Below are 24,817 nucleotides of genomic sequence, written 5' to 3' on the forward strand. Positions count from 1 at the left end.
CGATACATTTATTTTTAGATAATTATTGGATGCATTCCTGTTATTCCATTTTCCTCAGAGAAGTCTCAGTCTCAGAAGAATTCCGGGGACCAGCCTGCCTGGGGCATCTCCAGCTGAGTCCCTGCATCCAGGGAAATCATAAGTGCAAAATTATGTTTTGACCTCTCTTTCCCTTGTGCCAAGTCAGGCTCCATCCCAGACTTGCCTTTTGTTGGAAAATAGTTTTGTGACCTGACTTCAGCCTGTGCTGGAGAAACCTCATGCAATATTCTATTGTAGGACTCAAGATTTATTAAATCCTTCACAGATGACAATTTCACTAAAAGTTTGTAAAACTGTAGCCTTGATGCTCATAAGTTCCCTGCACCAGGGTCCACGTAAGCCAGGTCCCAGGCTCAGGGCGCAGTGAAATCCATTTGGAAAAGTCATTATAGAAAGTCTGGTGCTCAGAGTTTTCCTCTGCTAGTGGGTCTCCCTCTTTCTGTAGGATTATAACATCCGTCTGTTAGAGATGAAAGGAGCCTCAGAGGTTCCTCAGTCCAGGATTTTGAGGACAGATTTCCACTCTCCAACAAGGAGAACAAAGACACCTGCAGGCCCATCTTCCCCATCTGGGGTTAAAATCACAGGATCTTCAGATTCACCTTTGCACTTTGGGCAGTGGGAGCAAAGAATTCTGAAGTCCCAGAGACATTTAGAGGAAATCTTTCATGAAATCTCTGCTTTACAGATGAGAAATGTCTCCCCGGAGATTAGAATGACTTGCCTGCCTTTACACAATATGGAGCAGAACAATCCTGAGGTTTTACCCAAAGCTAATTTCCTCCTTCTCCCAACCACTGCCCTTAGAGAAGGTCACAGGCGGAGTTCCTGCAGTCAGAAAGCCTTTGGAGCAGAGCTTGTGGCTCCATCCTTCAGCCTCCAGTCTGAGGGAGAGGCCCCCGAGTGCATGAGATGGGGCCACTTTGCTCTGTGATTCCAGTTCAGGAGATCAGTTTAGTCCTGGGGGAGGGGATGCTGCTCCTGGCAGCGAAAACCAGTCAGAGCTGAGGCTGAAAAATGAGCAGAATCAAATAAAACACTTTGGTAAATCTGCCTTTGCCTGCTGGATCCCAGGCCATCTTCCCCAGCAGATTACCTATAACAAGATAAAGGAGCATATAGTCAGAAGAGACCTCAGAGACCTGGTGATTCTAGGTTGGTCCCTTCCTTCTCTAGATCCAGGAAATGGGCCCTGCAAGGTTCAGTCATTTTAGTCAGGTCTGATCCTCAGTGACCCCATCTTGAGGGTTTCCTAGAGGGCTTTGCCGCTCCCCCTCCAAGGCCTTTGACTGATGAAGTAACTGAAGCAAATAAGGTGAAGGACTTGCCTTGGGTCACAAAGTGGTTCCAGTAAGTGCATGAGGCCAGATTTAAACTTGCCTCCTGTCCCCTAACTGTCCCTGTCCAATGTGAGACCCTTCCAATGGAAGATCCACTCTTGGACCTTCAGGGAACTTGCCCCTTCCACATGGGGAGGTCAGGGTCCTCTCTGGGGCTTGTTCTTCCCACTTTGGAGTAAAACTCAGGGAAAAAAATAATGTTAAAACAAAGCTTCATTATGACTCCTGTGTAGGGTCTTCTCAAAGTGCTCCTCACAGAGGATATTGGGGGAATGAGGGAGGCTTTAATTACACACACACACACACACACACACACACACACACACACACACACAAGAAACACAACATTTCCTGGGACATTTTCTGAATAAAGAAGTTGTGGTAGAGACCAGTGGTTTGTAAGGACTTTGTTTCCAGGTGGATTCATCTGGGATCCTGCTGGGAGCCCTTTGGGCAAGGAGACTTCAGTCAGCCCTCCCCCTCTGGCAGAGAACTCTGGGAATTCCACAGAACTTTGTTTCTTTTGACTTTGACCCTCCTCAGGAACTGCTTTTGTCTGGAGATATTGGAATGAATTTCTGGTAAAGACAAGGGAGAATGGACCCTTCAGGTTCTGAGGGGACCATTGCATCCCATCCAGAACACTGACGAGACGACTGCCATCCTGGCTAGAAAAGGGAACAGGAGACACACAGGGGGACTGGCAGCAGGACGGCTCTTCATTTCCTTCCTCAGAGAGAAGGCCCAACAGCAAGGACTCAGAACCAGGCATCTGAGATGCATCTAATATGTTCCCATCATCCTCCTGGAAAGGAAGGACTTTCAGGGCGCTGCCTCCCCAGAGATCACAGCTCCTAAAACAGAAGGAAATGGGGATTCCCGAGGGCCTCAGGAGCGCCCATATCTGACCCACGAGTCACTGCATCAATGGGAATAATACACAAGAACAGGCCACATTGCCCCTGCATTGCCAGGGCTCCCTGAGCACCTTTCCCCAGGCCTTAAGGCTGAATCCCCTCTCTGGGCCTCTTTGCCATTAGAACCCGGGACCAGGAGCTCACAAACCTCTGCCTTTGGTTCCCACACTGAGCCGCACAGAGGGAGTTCTCAGCACAGGCTCCTTTGATCCCCCATCATCTACCCCCAGGGGGATCCCAGCTGATATTGTGATGGGCTGAGATCCCTGACCTCCCTGGGTGTCTTCTGGAGCAGAAGAGGCTCAGGCTCCTGACCTCTGAGGGCTCCTGGGGTCCTGTGGAGGAGGGGCCCAGAGCTCTCCATGGTCCTGCCCAAGTCTATTCTTCTCTGGGAAGGGAGAGAGCCAAGCTAAGGGGGAGGGCAAGGGCTAAGTCAGGAGCTCCAGGGGCACCTGGCCTGAACAAAGGGGCAGCTAAGGGGGCAGAACATAGAGCTCAGGCTGCAGCCAGGGAGAACCGAGTCCCACTGCAGCCTCAGGCACCTGCTGGCTGTGGGACCCTGGGAAACCCTTTTGATTGCCTCAGTTTGTCCTGCCTTCTGGGGCTTTAGTGAGACTCAAATGAGGTAATTGTGAAGCCCTTAGCACAGGGCCGGGATCATAGTTTGTGCTCCATAAATAGTAGTTATTAGTATTATTATTAGTAAATGAGTTAATATCTGTATATGGCTCAGCACAGCACCTGGCACATAGTGGGTTCTTTATACTGCAATGGACAAAAGACTGGCCCCCTGATCGCTGGGTCAAGGGGCCTCAGGAAAATGTTGCTTAAACTAAATTAAGGGAAGTGTTATGTTCAGACTGGGCCCCATGCCGCGCTTCATGAGACCCTGGAGTTTCCGAGAAGTAGGCGTCTACATTGCAAAAAGGTTCCGTTGTGTGCTCACTCTCGTCCAGACGCTTCCCCATTGTAAAGAGAAACTGTGTCAGTGATTCCCAAAACGTGTAACCGCAAGGCTGGACCTGGATGTGGTGAATGCGCTTAAAAGTGTATCTCACTAAAGGTTCGGGCCTGATCTCTACTGGTCTGTCTAGGGGGGGGTCAGTCGCCGGCCGGCTAATAAATGATGCTTTAAACTGAATAATCTGGTCAGAGCTGGCTATCTCGTGTCTGTCCATTTCAATATGTGGCAGTTACTACTGCAGCCCCGGGGGGCGAGCCGAACGCTCCAGGACTTTCCCTGCACACTCGGGTTTCCCAGGATTCGGGGTCTCCCTGGGATGTGGGTCCATTCTAGCAGCTCACCAGCCCTGGAGGCCTCCTCCTCCTGGGACATTCCTTCTGTGAATCCCCCCCAAAAGCTGGAGAGGCCTTGGATTCACCCCTTCTGCATTTATTAGACGCCTAGTAAAAGTGACAGCCCTCCCCCTCTGGGTTACCTTCCTCTGGGGGAGATGTAACATGTACAGAACTAAAGGAAGAAGGGGCAGCTGGGTGGGGCAGGGGTGAGAGCCCTGGCCTGGAGTCAGGGAAACATCTTTCTAAGATCAAATCCGGGCTCAGACATTTACTCTCTCTGTGACCTTGGCCAAGTCACTGTTTGCCTCAGTTCCTCTTGTCTACAATGAGCTAGACAAGGGAATGACAAAACACTCAGGTATTACTGCCAGGAAAATCCCAAATGGGGTCAGAAAGGGAGGGATGTGATTGAACAATGGCTGAACAAGAAAAGCAAAATAAAGCCAAAGGAAAATTGAAGTACAACCGGAAGGGGGATGGAAGAAGCATTTGTTAAGCCCCTACTGTGTGCCAGGACCTTGTGTATTCAGGACAGAGAACACACCTGGGGGACAGAGGAGATCTCCTGGAAGCACGTGGCACCTGAGCTAAGCCTCCACAGCTCAAAGGAACCAAAATGTGTGTGAGAATATATGTCCACATGCATTTGAACAAGGACGTACATATACAGGTATACTATATGTGGTGTTCTCCTCTCTGAATTGGAATCGTTCTCTGGGGCAGGTTTCTTGGAGAGCTTCTGGAGGCAGCCTTAGTTTCATTCAGGTCCATAATCCCAAATGCAGCCAGGAGCTAAAGTCCAGATCCTTTCGTGTCTCTTTCCACAACCTTATCTCCTTCACTTGGGGCTCGGCGGCTTCAAGGGAGGCCTTCCTCTCTCCTTGCTTCCCGGGATCTCTTGCTGCGAGTCCTTTCTCTGTGGCAGCTTCAGCCTCTCGTCCTCCCAATGTCTCCAGCACAAAGGTGGAAGTGAGAATAAATCTTGACTCTGAATCTCCCAAAGTTCTCCTTAACCCTGAGAGCTCGTCCTTATGTGCCCCACACTGAGCACATACCAATCATGACACCCCTGGGAACCATTCTTTGTTGTAGGATTAAGAGTCTACTTAATGTAACAGAGTCAAAAATTGTGTACTTCAGGAAGGCCTTGTTCCTATCACATTCTTCAAGCCGGTTATTCCCAGAAATATCCCAAGAAATTCTATTCTAATTATTGTTCTATAACAAACGGCCAGCAGGACGATTTCAGAGAGGCCTGGAAAGCCTTACATGAGCTGATGGTGAGTGAACAGAGGAGAACCAGGAGATCATTGTTCACGGCAACAAGGTTATATGATGATCAGTTCTGGTGCACATGGCTCTGTTCATGGTTTTGATAAAGAGCCATCTACAACCAGACAGAGGATGGTGGGGACTGAGTGTGGTTCATAACAGAAAATTTTCACTTTCTTCTTGTCATTTGCTTGCATTTTATTTTGTTTCTCACTTTTTTTCTGGTTTGATTGGAATTTTCTAGCACAGCAAGATAACTGTATAAATATGTATGCATATGTTGATATTAACCTACATCTCTACCATGTTTAAGTAGCCATCCCAGGAAGGGTTTAGGAAAGGGGGGAAATTGGAACAGAAAGTTTTGCAAGAGTTAATGTTGAAGAATTATCAATGCATATTTTTTATTTTAGCTTTTTATTTACAAGATATATTCATGGGTAATTTTTCAGCATTGACCTTTGTAAAACTTTCTGTTCCAATTTTTCCCCTCCTTCCCCTCCCCTAAATGGCAGGTAGACCAATACATGTTAAATATATCAAAGTATATGTTAAACACTATATATGTACACATATCCATACAGTTATTTTGCCCATGCATATGTTGTTAAAAATAACAAGTTTAATAAAGAAAATATAAAAGAAAGAAAGAAAGAAAAAGGAATGTTATTTTATGTTCCCTAAAATATCGTCCACACAGAGCTGAGAAGGGCGAATAAAGAAGGAACTCATTTCAGTTTTTACCCTAAATCTTCCAAAACCCTTTAAAATGATGATAAATGCATGTTAGAGTGTTATTACTCAGAAAAAAAGATGGACTGTAACATTTTTCTAATCTATTACAACTTCCCATCAGGAAATATCTAATGTGAGTTAGGAGCTCAGTAGTGGTATAGATCAAGCCAGTAAAGTTGCAGCCCTGGCTGGAGGCCAGCAAAAAAGGAATAATAACTCTGAACCTGCTGCTGTGATCAAAGAAATATAAGGTCTAATTGGTCAAATGGAAGCTAATGTCTTTATGAGAAATCCAGACACAATCAATCAAAGTATAACTAATGAAAAAGTAGAAAACAATGTAGTATATCTCACTGGAAAATAATGACCCAGCAGAGACTTCCTAGACATCTTCTGGTAAGATATTGTTGAAGGAAACTCTTTGTATTCTAGAGGGTAAAAGAGAAGTGGAACGAACGCACTGATCACCATCTGAAGAACTGAGGAAGGAAATGTCCAGAAAAAGGCCAGTCAAACTCCAGAACTTTTAGGTAAATGGGAAATATTACAAGTATCTAGAAAGAAAGAATTCAAGTATAAGTGAGAAGACAGTCAGCATACACAAGATCGGAGTATTTGGACTATGAATTTCCATAGAGCAAAGAGCTAGGATTGTAACCAGGGATTGCCTGCCCAGTAAAACTGATGAGAAACCTTAAGGAAAAAGGTAGGAAGTCAGTGAAGTAGGGGAATTCCAAGTATTTGTGATGAAAAGACCAGAGCTGAACAGAAAATTTCATTTCATGTACAGGACTCAGGAGAAGCACAAGTAGTTAATCAGGAAATGGAAGTCATAAAGGACTTGATTTATCTATTTATATTCTTACATGAGAAGATGATCCTTGTAATTTGTGAGAAATTTCCCATTATTAGGTGTAATATTCTCCTCTATAATGTAATATTCTCTGGGAGCAAGTTTCTTGGGGGGCTTCTGGAAGTGGCTTTTATTTCAGTTCATTAATTACCCTAAATGCAACCAGGAGTTAAAGTCCAAATCCTTTATTGTCTCTTTCCAAGTCTTGTCTCCTTTCCTGTGGCCCAGTTAGCTTTCTTAGAGGCCTTCTGTAGTCTTGGTCTGGAGAGCTCCCTCCTGCCTTCTCTGGCTTCTGAATCTCCCCAACTGAATCCTGGTTGAGGCTCCTGGCTTATATACGCTCTCTTAAAAGTGTGAATCTTGTGAAATTATAGTAAGTAGTAAGTATATGCACTGAACTAGAGAACTGTTAAACATTATGCTAAATTACTTCAATCCCATTGACTTAGCACCTTGTTTCAAGTTCTGGCCCATAACAATTAGGGAAATTCAGAGTGTATAGAAACAGAGTGCATGGGTATGAATTGAATATGAATATGAGAGAATACTTTATGAAAGAAAGTAAATTAAATTAATGGGTTGGCAGAATGTATTGGGAGAAACAGAAAGGGAGAAGGTGAAAGGCATAAATTATGTACTATTAAAGAGGCAACATAAAGCATTGAGGAGAGGGGAAGGAAGGAGGGGAGGAAGAGTGAGTGAATACTACTCATTCAAATTGGCTATAAGAGGAAATAACATACACAGTCAACATAGATAAAGAAATCTACATTATTTTACAAGAAACTAAGAAGAAAGGGGGATGTGAGTAAAGGATAGAGTGAAAAAATAAGGAATATTGTGAAATGTGTGGTGAGAAGTAAAATGGTTTGATGAGGGATAAATTGAAAAAAAAATGCAGTTAGCAATAGTCATTGTGAATTTAATTTAGGAGCAACTTTCTTTGATGCAGCCAGCTCTTCTCAAAAGTATAGATAAAGGAATGAAATATATTAAAATATGAGTTAGGTCCCAACTGATATTGATTAAAATATTTGATATATTATGAAAAGACCATAAAATTATGCAAATTCATCCACCTAAAACTAACACTACTTAGCTTGAAACCTAAAACAGATAAGAAAAAAAGGAAAAGGAAAAGGAAATATACGTACAAAAATAATGATGTTGCCTCTGTTCTTGAGGAAAGAATTGCAAATTGAGGGAATTTTCATCAAATGCAGAATGGCTGAAGAAACTGTGGTATGTAATTGTGATGGAATACTTTGATAATTCTGAAACTATGATAACCAGAAAAATCTGGAAGGACATACATGAACATATGAAAACTGAAAGGTAATGTGTACAAAGTCAAGCAATAGAGTGGAGAGGTCACCTGCAAATAACTTTGCTTTTTCAACAACACAATGATCCAAAACTACTCTGAAGGTTTTTATGATGACACTCTTGATGCTACACAGTTTGTAAAGATATCATATTTAAGGATTCTTTTTAGTTACCCAAGGGATGGTGCATGTATATTTCTTAGCAAGATATTGATATAAATATTTTGTGTAACTGCACATGTGGCCTCTCAATGGTTCTGGGCTTGAGGAAGAAGGGAGAGAATGTGGAAGTCAAACCTGCTTTGAAAAGTTAAAGATAGTGTTTTACATGGAATGGGAGGAAAAACACATCAAAAGAATTTTTTTAATTTTTATTTTATAATTATAATTTTTTTAAAAGTACATATGCATGGGTAATTTTTTACAACATTATCCCTTGCACTTACTTCTGTTCAGATTTTTTCCCTTCTTCCCCCAACTCCCTCCCCCAGATGACAGGCAGTCTTATACATGTTAAATATATTATAATATATTCTAGATACAATATATGTGTGTAGAACCAAATTTTTTGTTGCACAGGAAGAATTGGATTCAGAAGGTAAAAATAACAGTTTACACTCATTTCCCAGTGTTCCTTTTCAGGATGTAGCTGATTCTGTCCATCATTAATCAATTGGAATTGGATTAGCTCTTCTCTATGTTGAAGATATCCACTTCCATCAGAATACATCTTCGTACAGTATCATTGTTGAAGTGTATAATGATCTTCTGGTTCTGCTTGTTTCACTCAGCATCAGTTGATGTCAGTCTCTCCAAGCCTCTCTGTATTCCTCCTTTCTTACATTTCTTACAGAACAATAATATTCCATAACATTCATATACCATAATTTACCCAACCATTTTCCAATTGATGGACATCCATTCATCTTCCAGCTTCTAGCCACTATGAAAAGGGCTGCCACAAACATTTTGGCACATACAGGTCCCTTTCCCTTCTTTAGTATTTCCTTGGGATATAAGCCCAGTAGTAGTATGGCTGGGTCAAAGGGTATGCACATTTTGATAACTTTTTGGGCATAATTCCAGATTGCTCTCCAGAATGGTTGGATTCTTTCACAACTCCACCAACAATGTATCAGTGTCCCAGTTCTCCCACAGCCCCTCCAACATTCATCGTTATTTGTTCCTGTCATCTTAGCCAATCTGACAGGTGTGTAATGATATCTCAGAGTTGTCTTCATTTGCATTTCTCTGATCAGTAGTGATTTGGAACACTGTTTCATATGAGTGGAAATAGTTTTAATTTCATCATCTGAAAATTGTCCGTTCATATCCTTTGACCATTTATCAATTGGAGAATGGCTTGATTTCTTATAAATTAAAGTCAATTCTCTGTATATTTCGGAGTTGAGGCCTTTATCAGAACCTTTAACTGTAAAAATGTTTTCCCAATTTGTTACTTCTCTTCTAATCTTGTTTGCATTAGTTTTGTTTGACTTTTTAATTTGGTGTAATCAAAATTTTCTATTTTGTGATCAGTAATGGTCTCTAGTTCTCCCTTGGACACAAACTCCTTCCTCCTCCACAAGTCTGAGAGGTAAACCATCCCATGTTCCTCCAATTTATTTATGATTTTGTTCTTTATGCCTAAATCTTGGATCCATTTTGATCTAATCTTAGTATGTGGTATTAAATGTGGGTCCATGCCTAGTTTCTGCCATACTAATTTCCAGTCTTCCCAGCAGTTTTTGTCAAATAATGAATTCTTATCCCAAAATTTGGGATCTTTGGGTTTGTCAAACACTAGATTGCTATTTTTATTTACTATCTTGCCCTGTGAACCTAACCTATGCCACTGATCAACTAGTCTATTTCTTAGCCAATACCAAATGGTTTTGGTGACTGTTGCTTTATAATATAGTTCTAGGTCAGGTACAGCTAGACCACCTTCACTTAATTTTTTTTCATTACTTCCCTTGAAATTCTCAACCTTTTATTGTTCCCTATGAATTCTGTTGTTATTTTTTCTAGGTTATTTAAATAGTTTCTTGGAAGTCGGATTGGTATAGCACTAAATAAATAGATTAGTTTAGGGAGTATTGTCATCTTAATTATATTCGCTCGGCTTATCCAAGAGCACTGAATGTCCTTCCAATTATTTAAATCTGACTTTATTTTTGTGGCAAGTGTTTTGTAATTTTGCTCATATAATTCCTGACTCTCCTTTGGTAGATATATTCCCAAATATTTTATACTATAGACCGTTATTTTGAATGGAATTTCTCTTTGTATCTCTTGCTGTTGGATTGTGTTGGTAATGTATAAAAATGCTGAGGATTTATGTGGATTTATTTTGTATCCTACAACTTTGCTAAAATTCTGAATTATTTCTAATAGCTTTTTAGCAGAGTCTTTGGGGTTCTCTAAGTATACCATCTGCAAAGAGTAATAATTTGATTTCCTCATTTCCTACTCTAATTCTTTGAATCTCTTTCTTGGCTCTTATTGCCGAGGCTAGAGTTTCTAGTACTATATTGAATAGTAATGGTGATAGTGGGCAACCTTGTTTCACTCCTGATCTTACAGGGAAAGGTTCTAGTTTATCGCCATTACATATGATGTTTACTGAAGGTTTTAAATATATGCTCATTATTTTAAGGAATAGTCCATTTATTCCTATACTCTCAAGCATTTATAGTAGGAATGGATGTTGGATTTTATCAAATGCTTTTTCTGCATCTATTGAGATGATCATATGGTTTTTATTAATTTGATTATTAATATGGTCAATTATACTAATAGTTTTCCTAATATTAAACCAGCCCTGCATTCCTGGTATAAATCCCACTTGGTCATAATGTATTATCCTGGGGATGATTTTCTGAAGTCTATTTGATAATATCTTATTTAAGATTTTAGCATCAATATTCATTAAGGAAATTGGTCTATAGTTTTCTTTCTTAGTTTTTGATCTACCTGATTTAGGTATCAGTACCATGTCTGTGTCATAGAAGGAATTTGGTAGGACTCCTTCAATCCCTATTTTTTCAAATAGTTTATGTAGCATTAGAATTAGTTGTTCTTTAAATGTTTGGTAGAATTCACATGTAAATCCATCTGGTCCTGAGGACTTTTTCTTAGGAAGTTGGTTAATAGCTTGGTCTATTTCTTTTTCTGAGATGGGACTATTTAGACTACTTACTTCTTCCTCTGTTAATCTGGGCAAGCTATATTTTTGAAGGTATTCTTCCATTTCATTTAAGTTATCGAATTTATCGGCATGAAGTTGAGCAAAGTAGCTCCTAACTATTGTTCTAACTTCCTCTTCATTAGTGGTGAGTTCACCCTTTTCATTTTCAACGCTAACAATTTGCTTTTTCTCTTTCCTTTTTTTAATCAGGTTTACTAAGGGTTTGTCTATTTTGTTGGTTTTTTCATAGAACCAACTCTTAGTTTTATTAATTAATTCAATAGTTTTTTTTTTTTACTTTGAATTTTATTAATCTCACCTTTTATTTTTTGAATTTCAAGTTTTGTGTTTGTCTGGGGGTTTTTAATTTGTTCCTTTTCTAGCAATTTTAGTTGTAAGACCAATTCGTTGGCCCTCTCTTTCTCTGTTTTATGCAAGTAGGCCTGTAGAGATATAAAACTTCCCCTTATTACTGCTTTGGCTGTATCCCACCCATTTTGGTATGATATCTCATTATTGTCATTTTCTTGGGTGAAGTTATTAATTATGTCTATGATTTGCTATTTTACCCAATTATTCTTTAGTATAAGATTATTTAGTTTCCTGTTATTTTTTTGGTCTATTTTCCCCTGGCTTTTTATTAAATGTAATTTTGATTGCATTGTGGTCTGAAAAGGATGCATTTACTATTTCTGCCTTACTGCATTTGATTTTGAGGTTTTTATGCCCTAGTGTATGATCAATTTTTGTGTAGGTTCCATGAACTGCTGAGAAGAAAGTATACTCCTTTCTGTCTCCATTTAGCTTTCACCAAAGATCTATCATATCAAACTTTTCTAGTATTCTATTTACCTCTTTGACTTCTTTCTTATTTATTTTGTGGTTTGATTTATCTAATTCTGAGAGTGCAAGGTTGAGATCTCCCACAATTACAGTTTTGCTATCTATTTCCTCTTGCAACTCTCTTAATTTCTCTTTTAAGAATTTAGATGCTGCACCACTTGGTGCATATATGTTTAATATTGATACTGCTTCATTATTGATGCTCCCCTTTAGCAGGATATAATGCCCTTCCTTATCTCTTTTAATTAGATCAATTTTTGTTTTTGCTTGATCTGAGATGAGGATGGCTACTCCTGCTTTTTTGGTTTTGCCTGAAGCATTATAGATTCTGCTCCACCCTTTTACTTTTAGTTTGAATGTATCACCCTCTTTCAGGTGTGTTTCCTGTAAACAACATATAGTAGGATTCTGACTTTTAATCCAGTCTGCTAACTGCTTCCTCTTTATGAGGCAGTTGGCCCCATTCACATTTATGGTTAGAATGACTAATTCTATAATGCTTGCCATCCTATTAACCCCTGCTTATGCTTTTCCCCTTTCCTTCCCTCTTACCCCCCTACCCAGTATTAAACTTGTGAACACCACTTGCTTTTCACAGCCCTCCCTTTTTAGGATCCCTCCCTCACCTTAAAGTTCCTCCCCTTATTTTACCCCTTTTCCTCACTATTTCTGTATTCCCTTCCCCTTAGCTTACTCCTTCCCTCTCACTTTTCAATGAAGTGGAAGAAGTTTCACCATAAATCGAATATGTCTATTGCTACATACTATGTTCATCCCCCTCCTTTCTCTCAAATATAATAGGTTACCTTTTCCTCTTCATGAGTGTAGTACCACCACTTTACACTTTTTTATGATATAATTTCCTTTCCACCTCTAGTTTCTAGGACAAATTATACATATGTTCTTTACATATTTTTATGGCAGAAGTATAGTTCTCAAGATTTCTTTTTACCTTTTTAGAAATCTCTTGAGTTCTGTATTTGAAGATCAAACCTTTTATGTAGGTCTGGTTTTTTCATCAAAAATAGATTGAAATCATTTATTTCATTAAATATCCATCTTCTTCCCTGGAAAACGATGCTCATTTTTGCTGGGTAGTTATTCTTGGCTGCATATCAAGTTCCTTAGCGTTTCAGAATATCATGTTCCAGGCCCTTCTTTCTTTTAATGTGGACGCTGCTAGATCCTGGGTTATCCTTATTGTGGATCCTCCATATCTGAATTGCTTTTTTCTAGCAGCTTCCAATATCTTTTCCTTTGTCTGATGGTTCTTGAACTTGGCCACTATATTTCTTGGTGTTTTGACTTTAGGGTCCCTTTCAGTAGGTGATTGGTGAATTTTTTCAATGTCTATTTTACCCTCTGTTTCCAAAACATCTGGGCAGTTCTCTTTGATAATTTCCTCGAAAATAGTGTCCAAGTTCTTTTTTTCCTCACACTTTTCAGGGAGTCCAATTATTCTCAAATTGTCTCTCCTGGATCTGTTTTCCAGGTCTGTTGTCTTTCTAATAAGGTACTTGACATTCTTTTCAATTGTTTCATTTCTCTGGTTTTGCTTGACTACCTCTTGGTTTCTCCTTGAGTCATTCATTTCTACTTGTTCGAGTCTAATTTTCAATGATGTATTTTCTTCACTCACTTTTTTTATATCTTTTTGTAATTGTCCAATTGTGTTTTTATCTTCTATGGAATTTTTTTTCCATTTTATCCATTTTATTTTTTAGAGAGCTGATTTCTTTATCCAGCTCACTAATCTTGTTTTCCTTGGAGTTGTTTACTTTTTCCAATTCACTAATCCTGTTTTCCTTGGAGTTGTTTGCCTTTTCTAATTCACTAATTTTGTTTCTCAATGATTTGATCTCTTTATCCACTCTGGATGACTTCTCCAGGCTCTCTTTCCAAGCTTCCCTTTCCTTTTCCCATTTCTCTTCTAGCTCTCTTGTGAGAGCCTTTTTGATTTCCTCTATGATATTCTTTTGTATTGAGGAGCAGATCATATCCCCCTTAGGGGATTCCTCTGGGGACAATCTGCTTTTAGTCTCCTCAGTATTTGAAGCCTGCTCTCTCTCCATACAGAAGCTGTCAATGGTTAGAGCCTTTTTGAATTTTTTGTTCATTTTGTCAAGAGCTGAATGGAAGAAAACAAATTGACAAGAGAAACAACTGGTCTGTTTTATGGGGGGATGGGGATGGATGGTGTTAATGGGCTTCCTCTACAGACTGGGGGGTAAGGCAGCAGAGAGCCACTAACAGAACAGCAATGGCTACGCTGTGTCTGCACTCTGAGGCTCTGAGAACAAGCTGAGTCACTCCAGGTGGGGGTTGGGGGTAGCAGGTTCCGAGAGACGTTAGCTTTCTGGGGTTTTAATCTTCACTTCTGGTGTTTACACCCTCTCCCTGCTCCTGGCTTGCTGCCAAGACAAAATATTCACACTGAGGTAAAAGTCTTTTTGCAGAAACGGCAGAGATCGTACCTCTGCCCCTCAGGTCTGAGCTGTGTGAGCTGTCTGTCTCACTCTGGCTGCCTGCCCTCAATCTGTGCCCAGTCTGTTCGACCCTCCCCCGAGCAAACACAGACCTTCTCATCTCTTGGTGATTATTTGTGGGTTTCTTTTCTGGTCAAGCATTAACTCTGAGGCTTGTCATGAAGTTAGTCCTGAGAGAAAGCACGGAGCTCAAGCAGCTATCTGCCTCCACGCTGCCATCTTGGCCAAAAGTCCTCAGGCATCAAATTTAAAAAAAAGAAAAATCTTTGCTCCTGAAACTCCTTTGATTCTTGTTCTGTTTTGTGTTATTTTCCCATGATGTCAGGAGAATCAAAAGACATTTGGGAATAAAAATGCAGCCCAGTAACCCGACGCTGGAGGCCAAGATGGAGAAGATCTACACAATCATCAGGGCTTTCCCTTTGGTGCTCTGATATGTGGGGAGGAAAGAGATCCAGACACTACAAAACACCAGCATACTGAAAGTGATGAACCTGGCTTCATTGAAGGCATCAGGCAGGTTCCTGGCCAGGAAGGCTATGGTGAAGCTGCCCAGGGCCAGAAAGCCCATGTAGCCCAAGACACAGTAAAATGCAAAGGCTGAGCCCTCATTACATGTGAGGATGATGTACCTGGATTCAGAATGTGTGTCTGCTTCTGGAAAGGGGAGAGAGGTCCCCAACCAGATGGCACAGAAAAGCCCTTGAATTCTGGAGCAGACGAGAACAACACAGTAGGGCACTCTAGGATGAAGGAATATTCGCATGCTGCTCCCTGGCCCTGTAAGTCTGAAAGCCAGAACCACTATGTTGGTTTTGGCCAAAATGGAGGAAACAGCCACTGTGAACACAACTGCAAATACTGTTTGTCGGAAAAGGCAGGAAGCAGTGGTGGGACAGCCCACAAAGAGCAAGGAGCAGAGGAAGCAGGAGGAAAGGGAGGTGAGGAGTAGGTAGCTGAGGTTCCTGTTATTGGCTTGCACTATGGGAGTGTCTTGGAATTTCACAAAGACCCACAGAACCAGGGCTGTGAGGAATGAGAATGAAAGAGCTACAGCTGTCCCTGCCTTCCTCCGAGGTTCATTCACATCCAGGAAGGTCACAGTCTTGGGGAGGCAGTGATCTCTCTGCTCATTGGGATATTCATCCTCTGGGCACTTCTGACACTGCTCAGCATCTGCAGGAGACAAACAAGGACTTAAGGTTTAGATTTAAATATTTCTCTTCATTCCCACAGCAGGAAATAGTCAGGAGAGCTGCAGCAAATACTTCTGCTTCCATAGTATGCAAAACCCCATTCTCTCTTTACTGGATGACACAGTCACTGGTAAGTTCCTTGGTACACTGGCTAGATCAACCCTGTTAAAGCCCTTGATCACTGTTGGCTTGGGTTCAGGTTCTCTTTATTCCTTTTATGTAAGTGATGAGACCTTGTCTTCTTAACCTATAGGCCAGTAAGCTTAGACAGTGGTGCTGTTTAGTATTAAATATGAGATTACTTCTGTGTTGTGTTGGGCAACAACTCAAGTTGAAAAGCTGCTGGTATCCATACTTCCTCATTCTTTCCAGCTCCCAGTTTATACCTTTCAACAATTAATATTGTTGAATTTATATGAATTTTTAAACATTTTCTTGGTAGATACAGAGAGTGTGTGTATTCTTGTCTTCTCTATTGGAATAGAACCTCCCTGAATGAAGGATTCACTTCCTTTTTATCACTCTAGCCCTTTATTTATGACCAAGTTCTTTTCATACTAAATGACTATTGGTTGGCTGATTAATTACTTATTAAATAGCTGGGAGTTTCTTATAGAAAACCTGTTTCTTTTGTTTTGGAAGTGTTCCTTTTATTAATCCCATGAGAAATGAAGCTTTTTTTCAACAGTGAAAACTATAACCCTTTAATACCTTAATTTCATCAGTTAATTTAAAGAAAAATTCTCTTTGGATCCTCAAGTGGATTTTTTTTTCACTATTTGGAATATTGGATTCAACTTATTTTAATCCTATTTTTTCAGATCCATGAGACCTGAAATTAGCATCTAGAATGCTTCAGTGACACACTAGACCCCTTATTTCTATCAGCAGTCTCTCTGTTTCCTAGAAATTATTTTTTTCTGCTCATTGATTCTCCCTGTTTCTCTGTGATTTTCACAAATCTTTCATTGCCCCTGTCACATCTGCAGTGAAAAACCAAAGAGACATGCTAGCTTTGTCGCAAATCACCATCAACTGTTTTAATTTTACTCTGCATTATCAGTAAGTCAATGACTACTTGAGTATATATAGGAATTGAAGGCAAGAAAGTCAGAGTTTGCATCCTGTTTTAGAAACACAGTTTCTATGTAATTCTGGATAAATAATATCCATTGGTCTGTCTTTGTTTTCCTTTCACTGAAATAAGGATAATAATCACACCATCTTTATAAGGTTATGATGAGCATCAAATGAGAGAGAACATATGTAGCACAAAATTGAGCCTCTATTTAAATGTTTTTTACAATTTTTATCACCATCATCCTCTTCCATCTCATCATTAAATCAAGACTTTGCCCTCATTGCAGGGGAGAGACTAAGGCAGCAGATGAGATTAAAGGGTGGTCTAAATTTTGAACCAGTTGTGATATTTTCTCATAGAAGCAGTCCTTTCTCTGCTTTCCTCTACTGTGTTCTCTCTTTGATTCAAAACCATGTAAGGCCAGGCTCAAATGCAATGCTATTGAATAAGCCATGGCAGATTCCATTCTGCTTTGAGCTTGTGATGCAGTGTTGACTCAACAAGCCCTGCAACCCAAAAGGTGATTTGCTTATCCCATGCCTCATTCCTTAATCTCCTGAATGGATAAATTCTCTGATGTCACTCCATGTGCAGTGTGATGAAAACAGGTGATGGCCATGAAGGGGGCAAATACACTTTTAATACTGTGGAAGTCATTCTGCTCCATAATGGTTTTGGTATCTCCCAGAAAACAAGGCCCAACTAAATGCCTGACTTTCTTAAGTAGAGATTGTTCCTGCTGCAGGAGTTCCCTCTAACCACAAGTCACAGGTCCAGTCCCAGGGTTATCTCTGCTTTCAACTGTGTTCAGGGGGAAAAGGCCAATTTTTTTTTTACCATTCCTCATTATACCTGACATTTTTGTTACTATATTGTTCAATACTGTGAAGGAATAGAATAATTAAAATAGGGAAAAGCAATATTGGATCTCAGTAGAAAGGGGTTGGATGACTCCTATGGAGCTTACAGAGTCAGCTAATTGCTCTCAGTTTCATATGGGACATGAACCATGATCTCTGAAGACCCTGCTACTTTTCAGCTCTTGGTCAGTATTGAGTAAAATTTCCTCTGAAACCAGACCCACAAGTTAGAGAAAAGTCTGCAATCTATAATGTGTGGAATACAATACCTCCCCCCCATTAGGTGACATTCTTTGCTTTTGCTTTCTCCATCTCAATATCTTGGTTTCTATTTCTATCTTTCTATTCATTTCTTTCTATCTCTTTATCTGCCTTTGTCTCTCACCATCTGTCTATTTGTTTCTCCCTTTCTATTTCTTAGAAAGACATCTCTAACTCCTTTATCTATAAACATACATTTACATATATGTGCATATATAAATATATACAACTATTCTTTTCCATATATACATATAATATATATAATATACATATATTATACTATTATAATTTTACTGTCTATTTCTTCTTGCAACTCTCAACTTTTCTTTTAGAAAGTTAGATGCTATACCACTTGGTGCATATATGTTTAGTATTGATATGGCTTCATTATTTATGCTACCTTTTAGCAGGATATAGTTTCCTTCCTTATCTCTTTGCTTGATCTGAGATAAGGATGGCTACCCCTGCTTTTTTGGCTTTACCTGAAGCATATCTCCCTGCTTTAAGTGTGTTTCCTATAAACAACATATAGAGTCCTGACTTTTGATCCAGTCTGCTGTCTCCATTTGATTGGAGAGTTTATCCCATTCACATTTAGAGTTAGGTTTTTCCTTTTTTTTTTTTTTTCCCCCTGAGGCTGGGGTTAAGTGACTTGCCCAGGGTCACACAGCTAGGAAGTGTTAAGTGTCTGAGACCAGATTTGAACTCGGGTCACTTGTATATATTGTTTTTAATTTTTACCTTTGTGTATATGCATGATATACTATCTTGTTGTAAAAGGACAAGTGATTGCAATTCATCAAAGAAAAAAGATGATGAATAATTTCTTCGTATATATTATCTTTCTCATTTTGCAGCAGGAAAAATTTACCATTTCATTGTGTTTGTACAATTCCTGGCTATGTCTTGGCAAGTTAACTTCCACATATTTTGTCTTGTTTACACTTACCTGGGATTTCTCTTTCTACCTTTCATTCTTGGCCTTTGTTGGCAACAAATGGCACTGACAAATGTGGGTTTATTTTATATCCAACAATTGTGCTAAAATTTCATGTAGTTGTTGTTGATATTCAAAGGTTCTCTAAACATACCATATCTCCTGTAAAGAGTGATACTAGTTTTTTCATTGCATACATTAATTCCTTCAATTTCACTTTGGTCTCTTATTGCTAAAGGTAACATTTCTAGTACAAAGATTTATAATATTGGTGAGAATGGGCATTCTTGTTTTCACCCTTATTCTTATTGGAAAAGTTGCTAACATTTGCTCTTTCTCTGACTCATATAATCATTTACAGAGACTGTGACGTTTCTGGAAAATTAAGACAAAAGAATATTTTCTTAGTTTTTTTCACTCACAGGGGCTATGAGAAGCGCACTCCTTTCAGTAACTCATCCATATGACTGGAGATTTCTCCCTCTGAACATGAGGAGCAGCTGAAGCAACAAGGTGGCTTCCCCTCCAAAGGCAACTTTCTGAATCCAGCAGGACATCTGGCACTACATACTGCAGAGGGTACCTAAGATAGTGACAGGAGACTGGAATAAACATTTTTAGCTGATAGCTATTTATGTTTGTGAAGAAAAACTCAGCTGTTTTTTGACATTCTGGTTTTGATAACCACCTCCACAGATATTGTAGTTAAAAGTATGTGTGAATGATCACATGGTCCAACTTACTCTTTCCATTTGTCACCCACTCTAATGCACCACTCAGTGACAAACCTTCTCCTACTAAACCCTTCACAAAAAGGTATTTCATACCCTGGTCATTTATAAGATAGTCCATATATTGCCTAATTATAGCCTAGTTGACTTCCCCAGTCTCAGTCATAGATGTGGGAGAAATTTCAACAATACCCTGAAGCTTGTCCTTGGTCAGAATCATTGTACTGCAAGTGCTGTTCCCAAAGCAATGTGAATTTTGAATTCCTAGAAGTGTTCCTCATAAGATCAAGGGTTCAACAAGGATATCCATTAATACCATTACTATGCAATATTGTACTGGAAATGTTTTCTTCAGTAATAAGTGACGAAAGAAAAATTGAAGGAATTACTGAACTCAAGGAAAAACCAAAAATAACACTTTTGGCAGATCATGTGCCAGATTGGATTTTGGAGAGACAGAACTCAGAAACATTTGAAATGTAATTATTCAGCTTAATATATATTGGAATGCCTTCAGGACAGGTCTGTGTGGACAACACAGGTGGATCATGGCCCAGCAGAGGTGGAGTACATCTAGGAATAGCCAGGAGCAGTCCAGCATTGGGAATTTAGTGTGAGGTTCTTAGCCAATCTACAGCAACAGTGCCTACTGTGTCCTCATCCAGAAACCCAGTGCATCAGCAGTTCTGCTGTGAGAACTCCGGGGCAAACATAGAAGAGAACCGGGAAGTCAGTGGACCTCAGCAAGCCAGCCCACTGGCAAAACCTAAAGTACCATTAGCCCCACACAGTCTGTGACTAGCAAAAAAAGCCTCTGACCATAGAAAGATATCAGTCAGGGAAGATCATAATAGAAGACTGGAAGAGGATAACAATGGCAAAATGTATATGAGTAAATTCTCAGAGGGGAATATGAATTCAGGTCAAGCTCAAAAGCCTCTCTTGAAAAAGCTCAAAAAAGATCTTTAAAAAGAAATGTAAGGAAAATTTTACAGGAATAAGAATTATGAAGGAAATTTATAACAATGTGGGAATAAAAACCCAAGCTTGGAAAAGGAAATAGGAAAATATCTAGAAGGCAACTGCTCACAAAACAAATTTGGCAAAATGGGAAAAATGTAGAAGATAATTATTTCTTAAAAATCAATTTGAGGAAATTTAAAAAGAAAATAACACCTAAAAATAAAATTGGAGAAATTTTTTTAAAAGGCATAGAACAAAAATTTCTCTGAAGTACAACTGGCCAAATCTAAAAGGAGGTGAAAGACTCAAAGAAAAAAAGTAATTCACTAAAACTTAGAATTTGACAAATGGAAAGGAATGACTTAACTAGACATCTAGAATCAATGAAGTAAAAGTAATAAAAAGTGAAAAATTTGAAGAAAATATAAAATATTTCATTGGAGAAACAAATGGTGTGGAAAACAGAAGCAAGAGTGACAAAATAGTAATTAGTGGATGTTCTGGAAATTATGATAAATAAAAGAGCCCAGTAAATATTTTTCAAGAAATCTTCAAGGAAAAGTGTCCTGATATTTGAGAAGTAAAAGGTAAAATTCATTGAAAGATTCCACGAATTACTTCCTTAAAGACAACTAAAATGAAACCTCCAAGGAATATTGCAGCTAAGTTCCATAATCAATAGGAAAATTCTGCAAGATAATAGAAAAAGAAGCAAAAACTGAAGCACAACCATCAATATTATAAAGGGCTTAAAAACTACTACATTAAAGGACTTCAGGGCCAAGAATATGATAGTCTGGGGGTAAAAAAAGTTTAGTTAAACCAAAAATCAGCTACTCAGAAAAATTAAGCATTATCCTTCTGAGGGGAAATTAGATATTTAATGAAATATGAAATTTTCAATCTTTTCTGATGAAAAGACCAAAGCTATAAATAAAATGGGAACTTCAAATACAAGAGTAAAGAATATCAGAAAAAGTTAAATCAGAATAAAAAGAGGGAAAGAGTACCTAGGCAGAAGGTGTAGGTATAAGTTAACATCAGTGTGATGATATAAAACATAATTTAAAGGTGGAAAATAATTGTATTGGGAGAAGAAAAAGGGGAAGTAAAATGAGCTAAATGACATCATTCAAAAAGGTAAGCATGGCCTATTACATTATAAGGAAAGAAAGGAGAGGTTCATGAACATGGAGTGGACTCTTAATCTCCTGAGTTTGGACACACAGAGGGAATATCCTACATATTGTGTTAGGTACTGAAATTTTTGTCACTGTCTTAAGTAGAAGTGGGACTGGGGAAAAAAAGAAAGCTAATGGAAGGGAAGCCAGAAGTAGAAGGCTAAAGGATAAAGAAAATGGAAAGTTACTGAAAAAGGGGAGGGCAGATTGAGGGATGTGAGGATCAGAAGCAAAACACTGGTGAGGAGGAAAAGGGTGAAGGGAAAGAGAAAAGTATAATATAGAAAACATCAATTACTGAGAAATACAGAGTTAGTAATCTTAAGTGTGAATTTGAATGGGATGGGCACACCCAGAAAAGAGAAATAGAGAGCAGAATGGCTTAAAGGCCTGAATCCTCAATATGTTGTTTAAAATAAACAAATGTGAAGCAATAATATACATTCAGATTAAAGGTAAACAGTAGAACAGAATATATTATTCTTCAGCTGAAGTAAAAAAAAAAAAAAAAAAAAAAAAAAGCAGGAGTAGTGATCCTGATCCTAGACCAAGTAAAACCCAAAATATAGAATTTAAAGAGATAACACAAAATCTTATTGAGGAATACCAGAGATAAAGAGATTATATTAATACTAATGAACTGAACTTGGAGAACATTTTACAAAGTAGTAAGATTACATGATGATCAGCTGGACTTGGTTCATTTCTTTTTTTTTTTTTTTTTTTTTTTTTAGTGTTTTATTTTTTTAATTTTTTATTTTATTTTATAATTATAACATTTTTTGACAGTACATATGCATGGGTAATTTTTTACAACATTATCCCTTGCACTTACTTCTATTCAGATTTTTTCCCTTCCTCCCCCAATCCCCTCCCCCAGATGGCAAGCAGTCTTATATATGTTAAATATATTACAGTATAATTTAGATACAATATAGTTGTGTAGAACCGAATTTTTTGTTGCACAGGAAGAATTGGATTCAGAAGGTAAAAATAACAGTTTACATTCATTTCCCAGTGTTCCTTTTCTGGATGTAGCTGGTTCTGTCCATCATTAATCAATTGGAATTGGATTAGCTCTTCTCTATGTTGAAGAAATCCACTTCCATCAGCATACATCCTCGTACAGTATCATTGTTGAAGTGTATAATGATCTTCTGGTTCTGCTAGTTTCACTCAGCATCAGTTGATGTAAGTCTCTCCAAGCCTCTCTGTATTTCTCCTGTTGGTCATTTCTTATAGAACAATAATATTCCATAACATTCATATACCATAGTTTACCCAACCATTCTCCAATTGATGGACATCCATTCATCTTCCAGCTTCTAGCCACTATGAAAAGGGCTGCCACAAACATTTTGGCACATACAGGACCCTTTCCCTTCTCTAGTAGTTCCTTGGGGTATAAGCCCAGTAGTAGTATGGCTGGGTCAAAGGGTATGCACATTTTGATAACTTTTTGGGCATAATTCCAGATTGCTCTCCAGAATGGTTGGATTCTTTCACAACTCCACCAACAATGCATCAGTGTCCCAGTTTTCCCACATCCCCTCCAACATTCATCGTTATTTGTTCCTGTCATCTTAGCCAATCTGACAAGTGTGTAATGATACCTCAGAGTTGTCTTAATTTGCATTTCTCTGATCAATAGTGATTTGGAACACTCTTTCATATGAGTGGAAATAGTTTTAATTTCATCATCTGAAAATTGTCTGTTCATATCCTTTGACCATTTATCAATTGGAGAATGGCTTGATTTCTTATAAATTAAAGTCAATTCTCTGTATATTTTGGAGATGAGGCCTTTATCAGAACCTTTAACTGTAAAAATTTTTCCCCAATTTGTTACTTCCCTTCTAATCTTGTTTGCTTTAGTTTTGTTTGTGCAGAAACTTTTTAATTTGGTGTAATCAAAATGTTTTATTTTGTGATCAATAATGGTCTCTAGTTCTCCCTTGGACACAAACTCCTTCCTCCTCCACAAGTCTGAGAGGTAAACCATCCCATGTTCCTCCAATTTATTTATGATTTCGTTCTTTATGCCTAAATCTTGGACCCATTTTGATCTAATCTTAGTATGTGGTGTTAAATGTGGGTCCATGCCTAGTTTCTGCCATACTAATTTCCAGTTTTCCCAGCAGTTTTTGTCAAATAATGAATTCTTATCCCAAAATTTGGGATCTTTGGGTTTGTCAAAGATTAGATTGCTATTTTTATTCACTATCTTGTCCTGTGAACCTAACCTATGCCACTGATCAACTAGTCTATTTCTTAGCCAATACCAAATGGTTTTGGTGACTGTTGCTTTATAATATAGTTTTAAATCAGGTACACTTAGACCACCTTCCTCTGACTTTTTTTTCATTAGTTCCCTTGCAATTCTCGACCTTTTATTCTTCCATATGAATTTTGTTGTTATTTTTTCTAGGTCATTAGACTTGGTTCATTTCAACAATAAGGTGATACAAGATAATTCTAATAGACTTTGGTCTTGGTTGTGAGTGTGTGTGTGTGTGTGTGTGTGTGTGTGTGTGTGTGTGTGTGTGAATTGGGATTAAGTGACTTGCTCAGTGTCATAGAACTAGGCAGTGTAGAGTGTCTCAGACTGGATGTAAACTCAAGTCCCCTTGGCTCCAAGGTCAGTGCTCTATCCACTGTGACTAAACAAGATGTGGTGTATATAATAGGGAGAGAACAGTGGTGTGTTATTAGACATGGTGACCTGGTTGATTTTAGAAAAACAGGATAAAAGTGACATGAAATAACAAAAAGTAAAGTGAGTTGAATTAAGAAAACATTTTCCACAGTCACAGCAATGGTTTTCCAAGAAAACTTTTGAAGTCTGAGTCATTTTGTGAGCTATAACTTCTACAATCAATTACAAAGAACGGGTGAAAGTATAAACAATTTACCTCAAAAGAGAGATAGAACATGGATATTTTTGTTTACAAACACACACATATACACAGAGAGATAGATACACAGATACATTTTTTAGAAAAAAAAGTGAGCAATGTGAAATGGAAAGTTTTGGTTATATATTGAATCCTCTATGTTGAGCTGCATATAAATTAAAGATTTTTTTCATTCTTTCCTATATAATTTGAAAACAAATACAAATTAAAATATATTTATGCCCTTCTTTGAAAATGGCAAAAAATGGGAATAGGAAATGAAATCTAAAAATTGGAGATTCGTTGAACTACATATTATATTTATAGATATCTGTGTGAATACATATGTATACATTTACATATATATGTATATATATATATATGCAACAAAATTTCTCTGTGTTTAACAAT

This window comes from Sminthopsis crassicaudata, chromosome 1 (genome assembly GCF_048593235.1).
Source record: "Sminthopsis crassicaudata isolate SCR6 chromosome 1, ASM4859323v1, whole genome shotgun sequence".
Lineage (NCBI taxonomy): Eukaryota > Metazoa > Chordata > Mammalia > Dasyuromorphia > Dasyuridae > Sminthopsis > Sminthopsis crassicaudata.